The sequence below is a fragment of the Neofelis nebulosa genome, chromosome 5, assembly GCF_028018385.1.
Source record: "Neofelis nebulosa isolate mNeoNeb1 chromosome 5, mNeoNeb1.pri, whole genome shotgun sequence".
Classification (NCBI taxonomy): domain Eukaryota; kingdom Metazoa; phylum Chordata; class Mammalia; order Carnivora; family Felidae; genus Neofelis; species Neofelis nebulosa.
Genome location: NC_080786.1, coordinates 84,819,708 through 84,834,902, shown reverse-complemented (window position 1 = coordinate 84,834,902; position 15,195 = coordinate 84,819,708). Strand labels below are relative to the sequence as shown.

The window sequence follows — 15,195 nt, the reverse complement described above, 5'->3', positions numbered from 1 at the left end:
GGCCTGGCTGCGTGGTCCAACAATACTTGGCCCTGTGAGTGTCTGAGTGAGCTTGTGTGTGTGTGTGTGTGTGTGTGTGTGTGTCCATCTTTGGATTCACACACAAGGAGTCCTTTGGATGGGGGGTTTGGGGCATCAAGGACACCGGCAGAGAGGGGGCTCTGGAGTCCCTTCTGGGGGGTGACAGGAGCAATAATAGCCTGGCCTGTTGTGCAGAACCACAGCTGTGTGCCTACACAGGGAACGTTTGCAAGGCATTCTGTTTTATTCTTCGCTGCAGGTCTCAGAATGTCCACTGAGGAGGGAACGCTTTGAACTGGGCATCAAGCTCTGGGCCCGATTCCAAGTCAGCTCTAAAAACAGTCGGAGCTACCCCGGGTCCTCTACTTGCTGGGTGGAAAGGCTGAGAGAGTGGCTCCTCACGTCTGCGTGGTCCCCCATGTCGTCTGCACGGCCCTGCTCTAAGCCAAGGCACCCACGAGGCAAGGCGCTTTTCTGATGGCAGGACATCCTCTCCCCACCCAGACCCCCAGCAATTTCTCACCAGAGAGACAAAGCATCTTTATTTTAAAGGCTCCACGTAGCATGTCCAGAAATTTCTCCTGCTATTAAGGAGGGGGTAGGGTGGGGAAAGGGCCGATGAAGCTACTTACTTAATGGCTCCTAACAGCTGTGGAAAGTTTGATGCAGCAGGAGCACCCAGACAGAAAATTAAAAAACTAATAAAGTCCTCAGTGTGGGGGCACTGGCATCAGGACAGCTTTACTTCTCCAGACACCTAATAAAGAGACATTCCGGGACACTCACTCATAAGGGGAGTCTGCAGGGGTCACAGAGAACAGTGGAAAGCGAGCCATGGAAACATAGCAGTCACTCACATCGCCGCGGGGAAGGTTCGTTTGCTTCTCTTTTTTCCCCCCTTTTCTCCATTTTAGAAAAATGACAGGGTGCCTGGGACAAAAAAAAAAAGACAAGAAAGAAAGAAAGAAAGGGAAGAGAGGAGGAGAGAAAAAAAGGAAGGAAAGAAGAAAGGAAGGAAGGAAGGTAGGAAGAAAGGGGAAAAAGGAAAAAGGAAGTCCATTCCAGGAACCCGGATATAGAAACCTCAGTTTCATGGACAGAATGAGCATTAGGCTGATGTTTGTCATTTTAGTCATTAGAGGGACAGGTGGTGGTGGTCACCTCTGAGGGGCACACTGACACTGGGAGATGATTTGGCTGCTGGAGGTAGCAGAGAAAGGGGGGTTGGGGATTTGGGGTTTATCCAGCTGGATACCCTCCTCATGGCAGATTTTCTCACACGGGTTTTTCCACTGTCATTACTTGGTCATTTTGGATCTGAGTTTCTTGGGGTCTGCTAGGTTATGGGGCTGTTGGTTGAGACTTTTGGTCTTGAGGGACATTTATGTTATTCTGTCTTCATTCCCAAGTTGGGCTGTGTGTATCTGAAGATAAAAAAACGGTGAGTTTGGACAAGCAAGCCATCTGTCAGGTGTGGAGATATTCCTCTGAGCTGGTGGTACCAGGGTCTTCTCACCCAGATAATGCTCGAGTACAAATGTTGGAAGGGAGCAACCTGTGAAGAGAAGAGAGTAGCGTGAGATAAGGCAGACAGAGAAAGATAAATTCCGTCTGATCTCACTTGTATGTGGAATCTGAAAAAACTGAACTCCTAGCAACGAAAAACAGATTGGTGGTTGCCAGGGGAAAAATGAGTGAAAAAAGAAAAGAAAAAGATCATGAAAAGAAAGAGTTGGTTCCATTTTTGAATCTCGTGTCGAGTTCAGTTCCAGTTTTTGCGAACGGCTTGGGTTGGTTCTCACTGCGTAATGTTCCGGCTGATCTGTGATCTGGAGACCAGCAGCCAAGCGGTTCCTCGGGATCACCTCTGCCCGGCAGTGGTTGCAACTGTGTGGTGTCACATATGCTTTAGAAGAACAGGTTCATGGTGTGCAGATTTGTGAAATGGCTTTTTGCACATGGGCCTGAAGGTGGTCCTCGTACAAATTTCCCGAAGGCTCCTGGTGTGATGGAAACAGGGCTGGATGGAGAAAGGGGACCCGGGCCCAGTCCCAGCCTGCTCGGGCTCTGCCACTAATAGGCGTGGGTTGCTTGAACAAATCACTTGCCCCCTGTGGGCCTCAGTGCTTTGTTTGGAGGGTGAAGGGGTGCTAAGTGACTTTTTTGAACATTTTTATTTATTTTTGAGAGAGAGAGAGAGAGAGAGAGAGACCGAGTGCATGTGGGAGAGGGGCAAAGAGAGAGGGAGACACAGAATCTGAAGCAGGCTCCAGGCTCTGAGCTGTCAGCACAGAGCCTGATGCGGGGCTCGAACTTACAAACCGTGAGATCATGACCTGAGCCGAAGTCGGAGGCCCAACCGACTGAGCCACCCAGGTGCCCCGGGAAGTGACTTCTAAGGCTCCTTCCTGCTCCCACATACTGTGATTCCATGAGCTTTGAAGGTTGCTCTCTATTGGTGTTCCTGGCTCTTCTGTGTCAGAAAGAGTGTTTTTCTTCTGGCTTTTCATGTAATTGTGGCTTGGCAGAGACGGAGCCGCAGCCTTTGGGTGTGATGCAGGAGAGATTGGTGGTTATGTGAGTAAAATGAAATATGGGGCTTTTGAATTTCTTAAGTCCAGAAACTCTTTCTTGGTCTTTTCTGTTACTTGGGGACTTTTTTTTCCCTTAAAAACAAAAAAACAAGAAACAAACAACAACAACAAAAAAAACCAAAAAACAAACAAAAAGGTGTTTTGTTTTTGTTTTTGTTTTTGTTTTCTTCCTCCGAGCACAGTCACATTTAAGAAAAGGGAAATTCTGCCCCTGGGGTAGGCATGGGTTGGTTTCTGGTGGGTAAATCTCTCTGAGGGAAGTTCTGATTTATTCTGGAAGGATCCCGACCAGTGCTTCACAACTTTCCAAGTGCGTAAGGACCACTTGAGGGTCTTGTTAAATCTAGATTCTGATTTAATAATTGTGGGGTAGAGAGCATGGATTTCTTCCTTTCCAATGAACTCCCGAGCACTGATGCTCTTGGCCCATGGATTACACGTTAGACCTTCCCTAGGCCCCTCCAGAGAGCGACAGGTCTCACAGGATGGAAACACTGGCCCTCCAGATTGGGGCTCTTTAGGCCTCTGGGCCCAGCATGAGCCCTGAATAAACTTGCAAGGTCAATAATTAACATAGAGAGTCCTGTCCCTCTGAAAGGTGGATCTGCCTGAGGGCTGAGAATCTGTCTTTATGTAGATTTTCCCTTTTGCCTTCTGACACTTGAGTAGTTTCTCTCTCTCTCTCTCTTTCTCTCTCTCTCTCTCTGTGTGTGTCTCTGTTTCCAGCATTGGGAGAAGAAAAATTGGATAGAGGGGTGAGGAAGAACAATGCATCAATTAGAAAGCTACAGTATAGAATTAAATGAGCCCCATCCTCTGGCTCATTAACATTGTATTACTTAGCAAGTCTAGAGCTAGTGTTTCAGCTAAATAAAGAAATGTAAATCATTTAATACACCTTTCTTAATTGAGCCGCACGCCAGGGGCACCTTCCTAATGGCATTATGGCACCAATTACCTCATTAGGAGAGAAGAGCTGCTTTTATGACAGGTTTTAGAAATTAAAATGGTAGAGGGACGTCCTTCAAGAGGACTAATTCTGGGCTGGGCTGGGCTGAGCTGAGCAATGAGCCAGAAAGGCACATGAGGGCCTGGGGGCTGACGGCAGGGTGAGGATCCCTGTCCCGTCTGACCCCAGGCTTGGGACAAGATTTGGATTCACTCTTCATGTGTTCCTTGGTCAAGAATATAAACCCCAGAGGCTCCTGTACTTGAGTGTGTGTGCGAGTCACTGGGGAGGCTTGTTAGGAACTCAGGTTCCAGGGCCCCACCCTGAGATTCTGACCCAGGAAGGCTGGCTGGGCTCCAGCCAAACCATAATTGTAATAAGGTCCCTGGGCAGCAACTCTGCGGGAAGCTGGCAGACGCTATTTCTTTGGTAGACGTTGTAGACAGGGTCCCCGTGACTTCACCCAAAACCCAGCTGAGAGTATGCTGGTTCCTCCAGCACCTGGGACTTCCATCTTTCCCAAGAATAGAGAAGATTTGCATGGGTTTGCTTCTTCAGACACGACACAGCCAGGTTTTTTCTTTCTGTCTGGCATGCTTTGGTTGGTTTGTGTGGCTGAGTAGCAGGGCGAACTGGGTTTGCCTATCAGTTTGGATGCTTACTTGCTGGGTGACATTGGGCAGGTCATTGTGGCCTTGGGGCTATAGTTTCTTCGGCTCCGAAATGGGACTGGTCAAGTGGGAATTGTAAATGGCACGGACACGTCATTGATCAAGACATCAATTGTCTTTTGGCAACTTAGTTTTCTTTTCCGTGGAATGAGAATGGGGCGCTTAGATGTGAATTTGGTGAGCCTAGGTAGCAAGTGGGCTTCTCTTTCGGGCAGCTTTACATGTTTTCCTTCCCCTGTGGTAACAAGAACTTGAACCTCCAGATTTTTGTGTAAATGTAGAATTTATAGCAATGGTTTTGGGGAGTTTTCCAGTTTCCTGGGTCGATGATTAATGTGGTTTTCTCAGAGTGCATCGTGTCTTCTCCTTCTAGTCCTGCGGACTGCATGAAGGCGGGATGCTGTTTCTGCTTTTCCCTCTACTGACATGTAAAAGAGGGAGCAGATGCATTTTGTTACCCAACAGGTAACAGAGGAAGCACCAGCTGCTGACAGATATGTTGGAAAGCAAAACTGGGCTTCAAAATGGAAATTTCCTAATAATGAAAACCACTTTCCTGATCCCAAACCTTTGTTGGCTTTACATTGCCGACCATGTTGTGCACAGAATTCTCTGCCTGGCTTTCCGTGTTTCGATCATCAGGCTTTCGAGGGCTTTGCTAATCCGATATCCTCTCCACCAGTAACTTGAGTCATGTGGCTTTCACTTACTTTTGTGATGGTCACTCTCCAATCCACATTTCTAACCCAGATCCTGTTCTACATTTCCAGCAGCCTCCAAAGCACCTCCAATGGGTTATCTTGTCGTTACTGCAAATTCAAAATATCCTCATGCCCATCTATGAACTTTCCCTTAACCACGCTGCCTTTCCCATCTCTCTTATTTCTGTTTATGGAAGCAGGATCTAGCCCTAGGGAACCAAAACTGTCTTGGAAGATCCTGAACTTTCTCGTTCTATCATCTGATCTTTCACTAGGACCCATTGCTTTAAAATATCTGAGTTTAACAGATACAAGAAATGTTTTCCAGTTCATATAATCCTTACCATTTCTTCTTCTACTACATCAACAGTGGAAACCTCTCTAGATTGTATAGTTCATGAATCTTGCTAGATCTCCCGTGTAGAGAATGGTTTGTTAGCAGCACATATGCAGATGGGGTTGGTAGGCAACATAGGTCAAGTATAAATGTGCATATGTGTTGCCAAAGAATCTCACATGTGGTAAGCCTTCATTAAGAAAAATACAGCTTCTGGAATGAACAAAGTCATTGTCCTGATAAACTCGACTCCGATTGAAACACACCTGGATGCTTCCTAACGTACTATTATGTTATTGTATGCGCATTACCTTTCTGCGTTGTCAAAGACATTATCTTAAAGTCTCCCATTACTATTACATTTCTATCAATTTTCTTCTGAATGTCTAAGAATTCTTGCTTTATTTATTTTTATTCTATATTATGTGGCATATAAAGTTTCACGACAGTTATGTTTTCCTTATGAGTTGCAGACTTTGTCAGTATTTATCTAAATTTCACTTAAGCTTGTGTCTTTAAATTCTACTTGGATGGAAAACATTGCGATCCTGGTTTCTTTATAGATTGTGTATTTACATGTGTGATGTATTTGCTAGCTTATCTTTCCTTATTCTGATACTTTTCTTTCTTTGTTCTAGATGTATACCTTGGGAGAACGTATTGACAGGTTTAGTTTTTCAAATATAGGAGTTTAAGCCATTTATATTTATTGTCATAGTTACTGTGTTAGTTTTTACTTTAGTCAAGTTGCTTATGCTTTCTGCGTGCTCTTTACTTAAAATTGTGTTTTTTGCTACGTTGTTTGTATTTTCTTTTTTCTTTTTCCTGCTAATGATGTGGAATGTATGGGTTCTATTTTTAAATTCTATTGGAATTGCCTTGATAATTTAAAACATATGTATAGGAACTTATATTTTTCTAATTATTGATTTTAAAAAGTGTTACCTATCAAATGCAAGGTGATTTCCCCCCCTTCTATCCTATTTCGCTCAGTTCCCTATTTTATTTATTTAACGTGGGATTTTAGACTCAGGCGTTACTTTTTTCCTCCCAACGTATTGTTTTATAAAAATTTTCAAACTATGGAAAAGTTGACAGAATTTACAGTGAACACTCATATACTCACCATCTAGTTCCCACTATTGCCATTTTACTTTTCTTGCTTTATCATGTATCTACCCATTCAACCCATCTTAAAAAAAAATACATTTTGAAGGAAATTGAAGATGTCAGTATACTTCCCCTTAAATACTTCAGCACAAATATCATTAACCAGAGTTTAATAATTGCTTGCAATTTTTCCCCCTTTGAGGTAAAATTTACAGACGATAAAAAGCACAAATCTTAAGTGTATATTCATTGAATTTTGATGAATGTATACCTGGTGGGTTTTTTTGGTTTGTTTTTATTTATTTTTGAGACAGAGAGAGACAGAGCATGAGCAGGGGAGGGGCAGAGAGAGAGGGAGACACAGAATCTGAAGCAGGCTCCAGGCTCTGAGCTGTCAGCACAGAGCCCAACGTGGGGCTCGAATTCACGGACCGTGAGATCATGACCAGAGCCGAAGTTGGATGCTTAACCTACTGAGCCACCCAGGTGCCCCAGGTGTTATTTTTAACATTATTTTCTCTTTCAATAATCAATGCCTGTGTTTAAAAACTCATTTACAATAATACTTAAAAAAATTAGATGATACATTGATTGATTTCAGTAATCACCTTGGGATCTACTTCATCAGAACTTCTCCATTCCCCTTCCCCTTCTCCTCCTCCCCCTCCTCCTCCTCCTTCTTCTTCTTTCTTTTCTTTTCTTTTTTTTTTTAAGTAGGCTTCATGCCCAGTGTGAAGCCCAGTGCAGGGCTTGAACTCACAACCCTGAAATAAAAACTGAGGTGAGATTAAGAGTTGGACACTTAGGCACCCAGGTGCCTCAGAACTTCCCCATTCTTTATTTTGATTCATCTCTCAATTGGCTACAGTATAAAATAAGTAATTTTTTTCAAAAAGGGTTTGAGTGATGTACTTTTTTAGGAGTCTCTGAGTAGCTGAACATTTTCCTCCATTTCATTTAGACGTGAATGACAACTTGGATGAGTTTAGAATTCTTGACTGGCAACTTATACTCAAAACTATAGCTGTGTCTCTATTGTCATCTCATGTTTGTTATAGGGCTAAGGCTAGTCTGCTTTTTTTTTTCCCTGCCTGGATAATTATGAAATTCTTCTATTAGTCTTGAATTTGAATGTATCTAATAGTTGAAGTCTTTGAAGTAATTTTGCTGGGTACTCAATGAGAGTGTTTGATCTACAAGTATGAATCTTTTATTCAGTTATGGCAGAGGTTGATAATGGTTCCCCCAATCCAAATTTTCCTTCTTACTAACATAATTCTTGATTTTCATATGGGCACATGGCTTCTTGGAATAAAAACTATATTCCCCGGAGTGTTAAGTTTGATGTTGCATTTCTGTCACAGGAGACTGACTGATGATCCTTATGGCTATATCAGCTTAGGAAAGTTTTCTTCTTTTATATTTTTGGTTATTTTGCTTCTTTTATTTATTCTATTCTCTTTTTTGTTTTTCTGTTTTGTTTCATTTGTTTTTTTCTAGGAACATCTCTGATCTATGCTTTCTGTATTATATGTTCTTTAAGTACAACAATTTTTCTCTCATTATTTCAATCACCTTGTCTTTTTCCTCCTCATTCCGTGGCAGGTTTTCAAGTTTCTCTTCTGGACCTTTATTACAGTGTCCATTCTACTCTCTATTGCTTTCAATGAAAATTTTAATTAGGTATTGCTTTTTAAGGGTCCATTATAAATGGAGACTTGTCAGTTTTGAAAATTTTGCCTCCTCTGAGCCAGCACCCTTGTCATTAAGACTTCACAATCGAGGAGCGCCTGGGTGGCTTGGTTGGTTAAGCGTCCGACTTCAGCTCAGGTCATGATCTCACAGTCTGTGAGTTCGAGCCCCGCGTCGGACTCTGTGCTGACAGCTCAGAGCCTGGAGCCTGTTTCGGATTCTGTGTCTCCTTCTCTCTCTGCCCCTCCCCTGTTCATGCTCTGTCTCTCTCTGTCTCAAAAATAAATAAACGTAGGGGCGCCTGGGTGGCTCAGTCGGTTAAGCGTCTGACTTCGGCTCAGGTCATGATCTCACGGTCCGTGAGTTCGAGCCCCGCATCGGGCTCTGTGCTGACAGCTCAGAGCCTGGAGCCTGTTTTAGATTCTGTGTCTCCCTCTCTCTCTCTGCCCCTCCCCTGTTCATGCTCTGTCTCTCTCTGTCTCAAAAATAAATAAACATTAAAAAAAAAATTAAAAATAAATAAATAAACGTTAAAAAAAAAAAAAAAAAAAAAAAAGACTTCACAATCGAAAGGGGGCCAGTCATGTTTGGTGGGGATTACACAGTCCCTCTGCCATTTACTTCCTGTCAGCACTGCTGACTGCTGTCTCTCAGGAAGTGGAGTTGTGACATGGCCTTCAGTGTCTTCCTATGCCCCATCCCATCTGCACCATGCTGGACAAGATGGTTCCACACTTTCTACCACATGGAAGGCATACTGTCCTGTACTTGTCCTCCCTTTCCCCAAAGCTTTTTCTTTTTCTTTTCTTTTTCTTTTTCTTTTTCTTTTTCTCTTTCTTTCTTTCTTTCTTTCTTTCTTTCTTTCTTTCTTTCTTCTTTCTTTAATGTTTATTTATTTTTGAGAGAGAGAGAGACAGAGCACAAGCTGGGGAGGGGCAGAGAGAGAGAGAGGGAAACACAGAATATGAATCAGGCTTCAGGCTCCAGGCTCCGAGCTGTCGGCACAGAGCCCGATCTGGGGCTTGAACTCACGAACCGTGAGATCATGACCTGAGCTCGGACGCTTAAGTGACTGAGCCACCCAGGTGCCCCGAAGCTTTTTCTTTTTTATTCTTCTCTGGGTTGTTGCAGTGAAGATCTAGTGTAGAAGAGGTTAAAACACTTAATTTCAATGCTTTTTTATCCACGAGTCTGTAAAAGACATCCTTTAAAATTGATCACGTCGTGGGAATGTATATTGTACGCTATAACATTATTAAAAACAGCCTTTGTCTTTGTGGTGGGGCAGGGGAGAGAGGGAGGAGCACAGGACTTGTCAGAAGACATACGCATGGATCCCAACCCAGTCACCTATAAACCATATAGTCCTGCTCGTAGGCTCTTCAGTTTACTCATCTGTACGAGGAGATTGGATTGGATGGGATCAAGTATTTGAAGCATTTTTAAGTTCTTAAAAGCTAAAAAAAAAAAAATTGTAAGGAATGGCAGTCATTCTTCTGGGGTTCCTTCTCTTTTTGCTTCCCATAGGCTGGGCCCATGGTATGGAAGGTATTCAATAAATCCTTGTTAGTTAGTTATTTGGAATGAATGTCCAGAAAATGCTGACGAATGCCTAAGGAGACAAACAAGAGTGACAGAGTAACTGAATATACTATTCCGCCTTCTTTCCTATTTATGTTGATAAGCTTTCCTTGAACCCGTGGCATTTTCTGCCTAGAAAGTGCCAGATTTTAGCACCACATTCTCATTTTCTCTCTGCTCCCTCCTTCGAAGCTTCATTAACCATTTCCCCAACACTCAAAATTTATTGTAAAAAGGTGTTCTTTTAAAGACTCTTTAAAATAAATGTAATTATCTACGGCTCAGTATCACTTTTAAAGTTGTCCCTTGATACTTTCCGGAGGCTGCAAACTACATTTAATTTCCAAACATTCTTGGAAGTCATCCAGTAAATGCAGGCAGGGAGAGAGTGGCCAGGGTACAGCGTGCTAGGGGATCGCACCGTGAGTTGGCCAGTATCATTTATTATAGGTGATCCAGCAGGTGCGTAAATAACTCCTACTGGGAGGTTTTCCGCTCAGCTTCCCAAAATGGCTCCATTTCAACATCCAGCAGTGACGCTGTATTCTCAGAATTGGATTAGCTAAGCACTGGGCAAGTAACATCTACTTGAGTGCTCCAAAGGAAAGGTTTGCTCCCACATCAACAGCATTAGTGTGAAATAGGCTTTTGTTCATTAAAAACGGTAGGATTCATCAGCTAATTGAAAAATACAGTTGCTTGAAGTTCTTTGAAATGTACACATGTACATTTCATGTTATGTAGTTCCGTCCTGCATATGTGGTTTTTGAGCACTTACTAAGTGTAAGGCCCTGTGCTGGGTGCTATGGAGGATAAGGAGATGAGTAAGACCACACCTTGGTTTTCGGAGTCCACACGTCGGTTGGGAGACAGAGGCACATATACCATCTTATCACAGGACAGACTGAGAAATCAGCAATGTGAGCAAAATGCTGGTGGGTTAGAAAGAAAACCTTGGAGGTGCCTCTTGGTAGAAGAATTCAAACAAGGCATCTTGCATTCATTTATTACACAGATGCTTAGTGAATGCCACGTTACTTTCCTGCACCATACCCTGAAGACACGGAGGGCCAGTGTTAGTTGTTTAATCATTTACAAAGAATAAAGTTCAACGGGCGGAAAAGGGAAGGGAGGGCATTACAGAGGGCAGGAATTGAGTTGAGGCGTTGAAGTTGCATGGCATGCCCAAGAAATGGGGAGGTGTCGGGGTGGCTCTGTGCCAGGCTGAGTGGATGGGAGTGGGCGAGGGTGGGGCTGTAGTGAAGGCAAGGCTGGAAGATAAATCAGAGCAAAACTGCACAGGGCTCTGAACGCCCAGGAAAGGAACAATGAGTTTTCCACGGAAATCAGATTTTTATAAATTGAGTCATTTTAAAGTTTACCAGGACTGGGGTTTTTTTGGTTTTTTGTTTGTTTGTTTTGTTTTTTAGGTGTAACAGTGGGAAGTTTGCTGGCTTGGAATCAGACCATGCTTTGAATTTGAGCTGTGTCATTCATCAGATGAATGACTTCACAGAAGTCAACTTAACCCTTCTCATACTCAGTTTTTTCATCTGTGAAAATGGCATTTGTTCAGATAAAGTTAGAAGGGACAGGTGAAGGCGTCAAGGACGTTGCCCACCTTTGGTATGTACTCAGTAAAGGTTGGTTTTTCTCCTCCCCACTTCCCATAGGAGGGATTTGGTAAAGAACACATGTCATTACCCTCATGGAGTTTCCAGCTTCATTGCTAAGTTTTTTTCTCAACTTTTTCCCAGTGGGTCTCAAACCTGAGTGAGCGTCAGAATCCTCTGGAAGGCTTGTTAAAACACAGATTGTTGGGCTCCACCCCAGAGTTTCGCATTCTGTAGCTCTGGGATGGAACGAAACACTTTGCATTTCTAACAAGTTCCCAGATGCTGCTAATGCTGTTGATGTAGGGACCGCACTTTGGGGAGCTCAGCTTTATCATGTTTTACCACAGGGCGGACCCTATTGGTTACTCACCCAACAGCCACCCTTCTTCCCTGCTGACATAGCCCTGAATTGATCTGTGTGAGCTGTCAGTGAGGAGCCCGGTGTGGGGCTCAAACCCACGAACCGTGAGATCATGACCTGAGCTGAAATCAAGAGTGGGATGCTTAACTGACTGAGCCACCCGGGCACCCCAGCACAGAAAGATTCTTTGATTTGTCTCTAATTCAGTGCCAGAAGATGTATCATGATGGGTCAAAAGCAGTCAAGATGTATGATGATGGGTCAAAAGCAATCATGGTTATCTCGGCTCCCTTCGCCACTCATCAATCTCAAGATGGGCAAGTGCCCCACAGTGTCTAAAGAGATGTGAGAATGGATTGGCTGAGAAAGACTCACAGGGAGAAGAGCTTCTGCCCCTTGCCCATTCTTCCTGAATGTGTACATATAGATGAAGTTACAATAGTCATCTTGTGAGCAAGAGAAGACAAACATGAGGAGGACCAAGATCGCAGGGATATTAAGACAGAAATACAGAAAGAATCTAGATCTCCTAAGGCATCACTGAGTGTGCCCTTTGAGTTGCCTACCTTGACTTGTTCTTAAGTGAGGAAAATCCACTCTTCTTTTTTGAAACCCCTGTAATCCATTTGTTGTTACTTGCAGCCAAACACACTCATGATTGATACGACCTATTGCAGTTCTGTGATTTTGGTAACGTTGACCCCATGTCATAGATGAAGACAGCAAGGCTCGGAAAAAAGAAGTTGACATATAGTGGTAGAGCTTAGATTCCAACTCAAGTTCCCTGATTGTAAGCCCTTGGCATTCTCCAATGACCTATAGCCTAACCAGTCTTATTATTCCTTCCTACCAAAATATGTATTATTCTGTTTTCCCTTATATTAAGGAAGAAGGACTTGAGAAGTCCCATCTGTTCTGAGATTTTCTTGTACCTCTGTTGTCAGCCAGCTGACTTTCATTTCCTAATTAAGTAGTTAATTCTACCCACATTTACCTGTATATATAAATAAAACCTTTGGACTTTGATATACCCTTTTTGATACCCTTTTTTTGTAATGGACAACCTTGCGTTTGTTCATATTTTGTTCCTTAAAGAAAGAAGCAGTTGAAATTAGCATTGTGTCCTAACTTACAGATGTGGGCTTCAGTTATATTCCTAAAGTTTGAAAGATCTTAAAATTCTAATCAAATACAAATTCTAGAGCAATATTAGAGGTCTTCCAGAAAATGCGGCGGAAGCCAGACTTCTTTATAAACCAGTCCCAGCCTCCAACTCAGATACATTTTCTTAGCCTACCCACCTATTCATTCATGGGCCCTCCCAGCTCTGTGACCTCAGACTGTCAGGCTTAGTGCCAATATGTTGAAGGGACCAGTCTGCCAATCACACTCACACACATGTCTATTCTTTCATTGCCTTATTAGTACAATATGGCCCTCTGAACCCCCAGGGAAGACTGAAATCCCATTTACTACTAGCTCTTAGATCAGAACTGGGTATTTATGAGGGAACCTAAATTAATTACCATCACTAACAATATTTCCTTTAGTGTATGGAGAAACATTATTATTCATCTCCATTAAATTACCTTAAGTCGTTCATTTACTTGGCAAATTTTTATTGAATGTTCTATATGCTAGAGTGATGTCAGTGTCATCTATTCATACAGTTACTTATCCATGGTTTATAACGTCACTTTCATAGCACTAAAGGCTGGGAAATGGGTTATAATGCAGAGCAAAACCAGTGCGTATTGATAAAATATACTAGTCTCACTGTTCATATAAGGTTAATAGAGTTATGTGTGCATATGTATAGGTGGGTTTGCTTGTTTTTGTTACTATTATATGCTAATATAGGAACAACTGTGCTCATATGTAATATATGCTATTGCTTGCATCTTTCTACTACTTTTCTAGTTGAGGCTCCCAACCCCCACATCTTCTCATTTTCTTGTTGCTACTATCAGTAACAAGGTAAGGAATCAATTTGATGTGCTGTCTCCCCATCTATTATGGAAGAAGGGATTGGTAGGTCCCAGTCTGATCTGAGCTTTCCTTGTGCCTCTTCTGTCAGCCACCCAGCCCCGGATGGTCATTACTAATTATTTAAGTGATGAATTCCGCCCACACTTATGGAGCAGAGTTCATCTAGTTTGGCGCCTATTCAAAGTTTGGCCTTTCGGAGTAGGTAGAGTTTAATAAGCTGTCAGAAGGGACTCATGATACAGAAATAAAATGCACACAAATCTGTGACATATAGCACAACAACCAAAGGATAAATATTATAGGAAAAGAGCAGATAGGAGGCCAAAGGTGAGAGCGAGGACCTCTAGCAGGAGAACCACAGAAGGCTTCATGGTGGGGGTGGTCTGTGCACTGGGTTGTTAAAGATCCAGTGAGATTTGGATACTTTGAGTCAATAGGAGACCGTGGGATGAAATATGGAAGAAACTCTCAACTCTGTGCTTGAGAGGTCAACAAGCCTACCTGTGAGATGGGGATAATACTTCTCAGCCAAGTCAAATCCTGTTACAACAATGTGAAAGGGCTGCCCCCAGCGCTGGGATTTGTCTGGAATAGCTCTCGTACCAAACAGCTCACTTGCAGGGGCTTGACAATCTTTTGTGTGGAGGTTTGGGTGAAATGGTTTGCACCTTTGCTGGAAGGGGGTTAAACCATATCCTTCGGAGGGATGGAGAAAAGCCAAATTATCTGGCACTTGGAGAGTACCCGTATATTCCCTGCTCAGAATGCTGGTGAGGTGTGTTTATATAACGCTGTTTCTTTAGCGAGAGTACAAAGGAGACAGGATGAGGGGGCGGGGAGCAGACAGCAATAGCTCTCAGTGCTTGAAACCAGCCCCTTGGACTTATCCAAACGTACAACGTGCTCCCCGCCCCAAGTTACGAGCAGCTGAATTGAATTAAAAAACAGTCCCTCCTTTGCTGCGACCTGGCCTGCCAAATTCTCAGCTGGCGTGAGTTTTTATAGCTCTGTTATAAACCCCAAAAAGTGAGGCATATAATGGAAACATTGACATAACTTGAACTCCTAGAAGCGGCTTGTGCCACTCTAATTATCCTTACGTTTCATTGGCCCGGTTCTCGATTCTCTCCCTGCAACGGCGGCTCTGCCTAACTGTCCAGGGGGCTGGAGGTTTGAAGCTAGGGCTTGCTGGGGAATAATGAGATAGTGTCTGCTGGTGGGAAGCCCCCTGTTCCATACATACTAGCCCCTCCCTTTTTCCTTCCTTCCCTTGTTCTCCCCCTGCACCACCTCCCCCAACACCCCTCCCATCCAAAAAAAAAAAAAAAAAGCAGAACAGTTCAGTTGGTTGTAAAAATTAATGAGTTCAGATACAGACTTGCCTTATTCCGGTCCAGCTGCGTAACCAGGGCGATTCCGACCAGCATTCTAGACGCTGACATCAGCTCCACACCCCGGTACAATGCTGCTCTGTTTGATCTCAGAAACAGATCAGGCTCCTGGGCTTTATACATCCTGCTTCCTCCCTACGTAGACTCATTTTATTACCCACCGGGAGAGCTCATCTCAACTG

At 43.3% G+C, this 15,195-nt stretch overlaps 1 long non-coding RNA gene across 1 annotated transcript; it reads left to right on the top strand.

Annotated features, from left to right (window-relative positions):
* Positions 1 to 213: 213 nt before the first annotated feature.
* Positions 214 to 12,663, top strand: LOC131512346 (uncharacterized). The gene is made up of 2 exons (XR_009262099.1): positions 214 to 893; positions 11,087 to 12,663. It is a non-coding gene; the product is annotated as an uncharacterized LOC131512346 (long non-coding RNA).
* Positions 12,664 to 15,195: the final 2,532 nt, after the last annotated feature.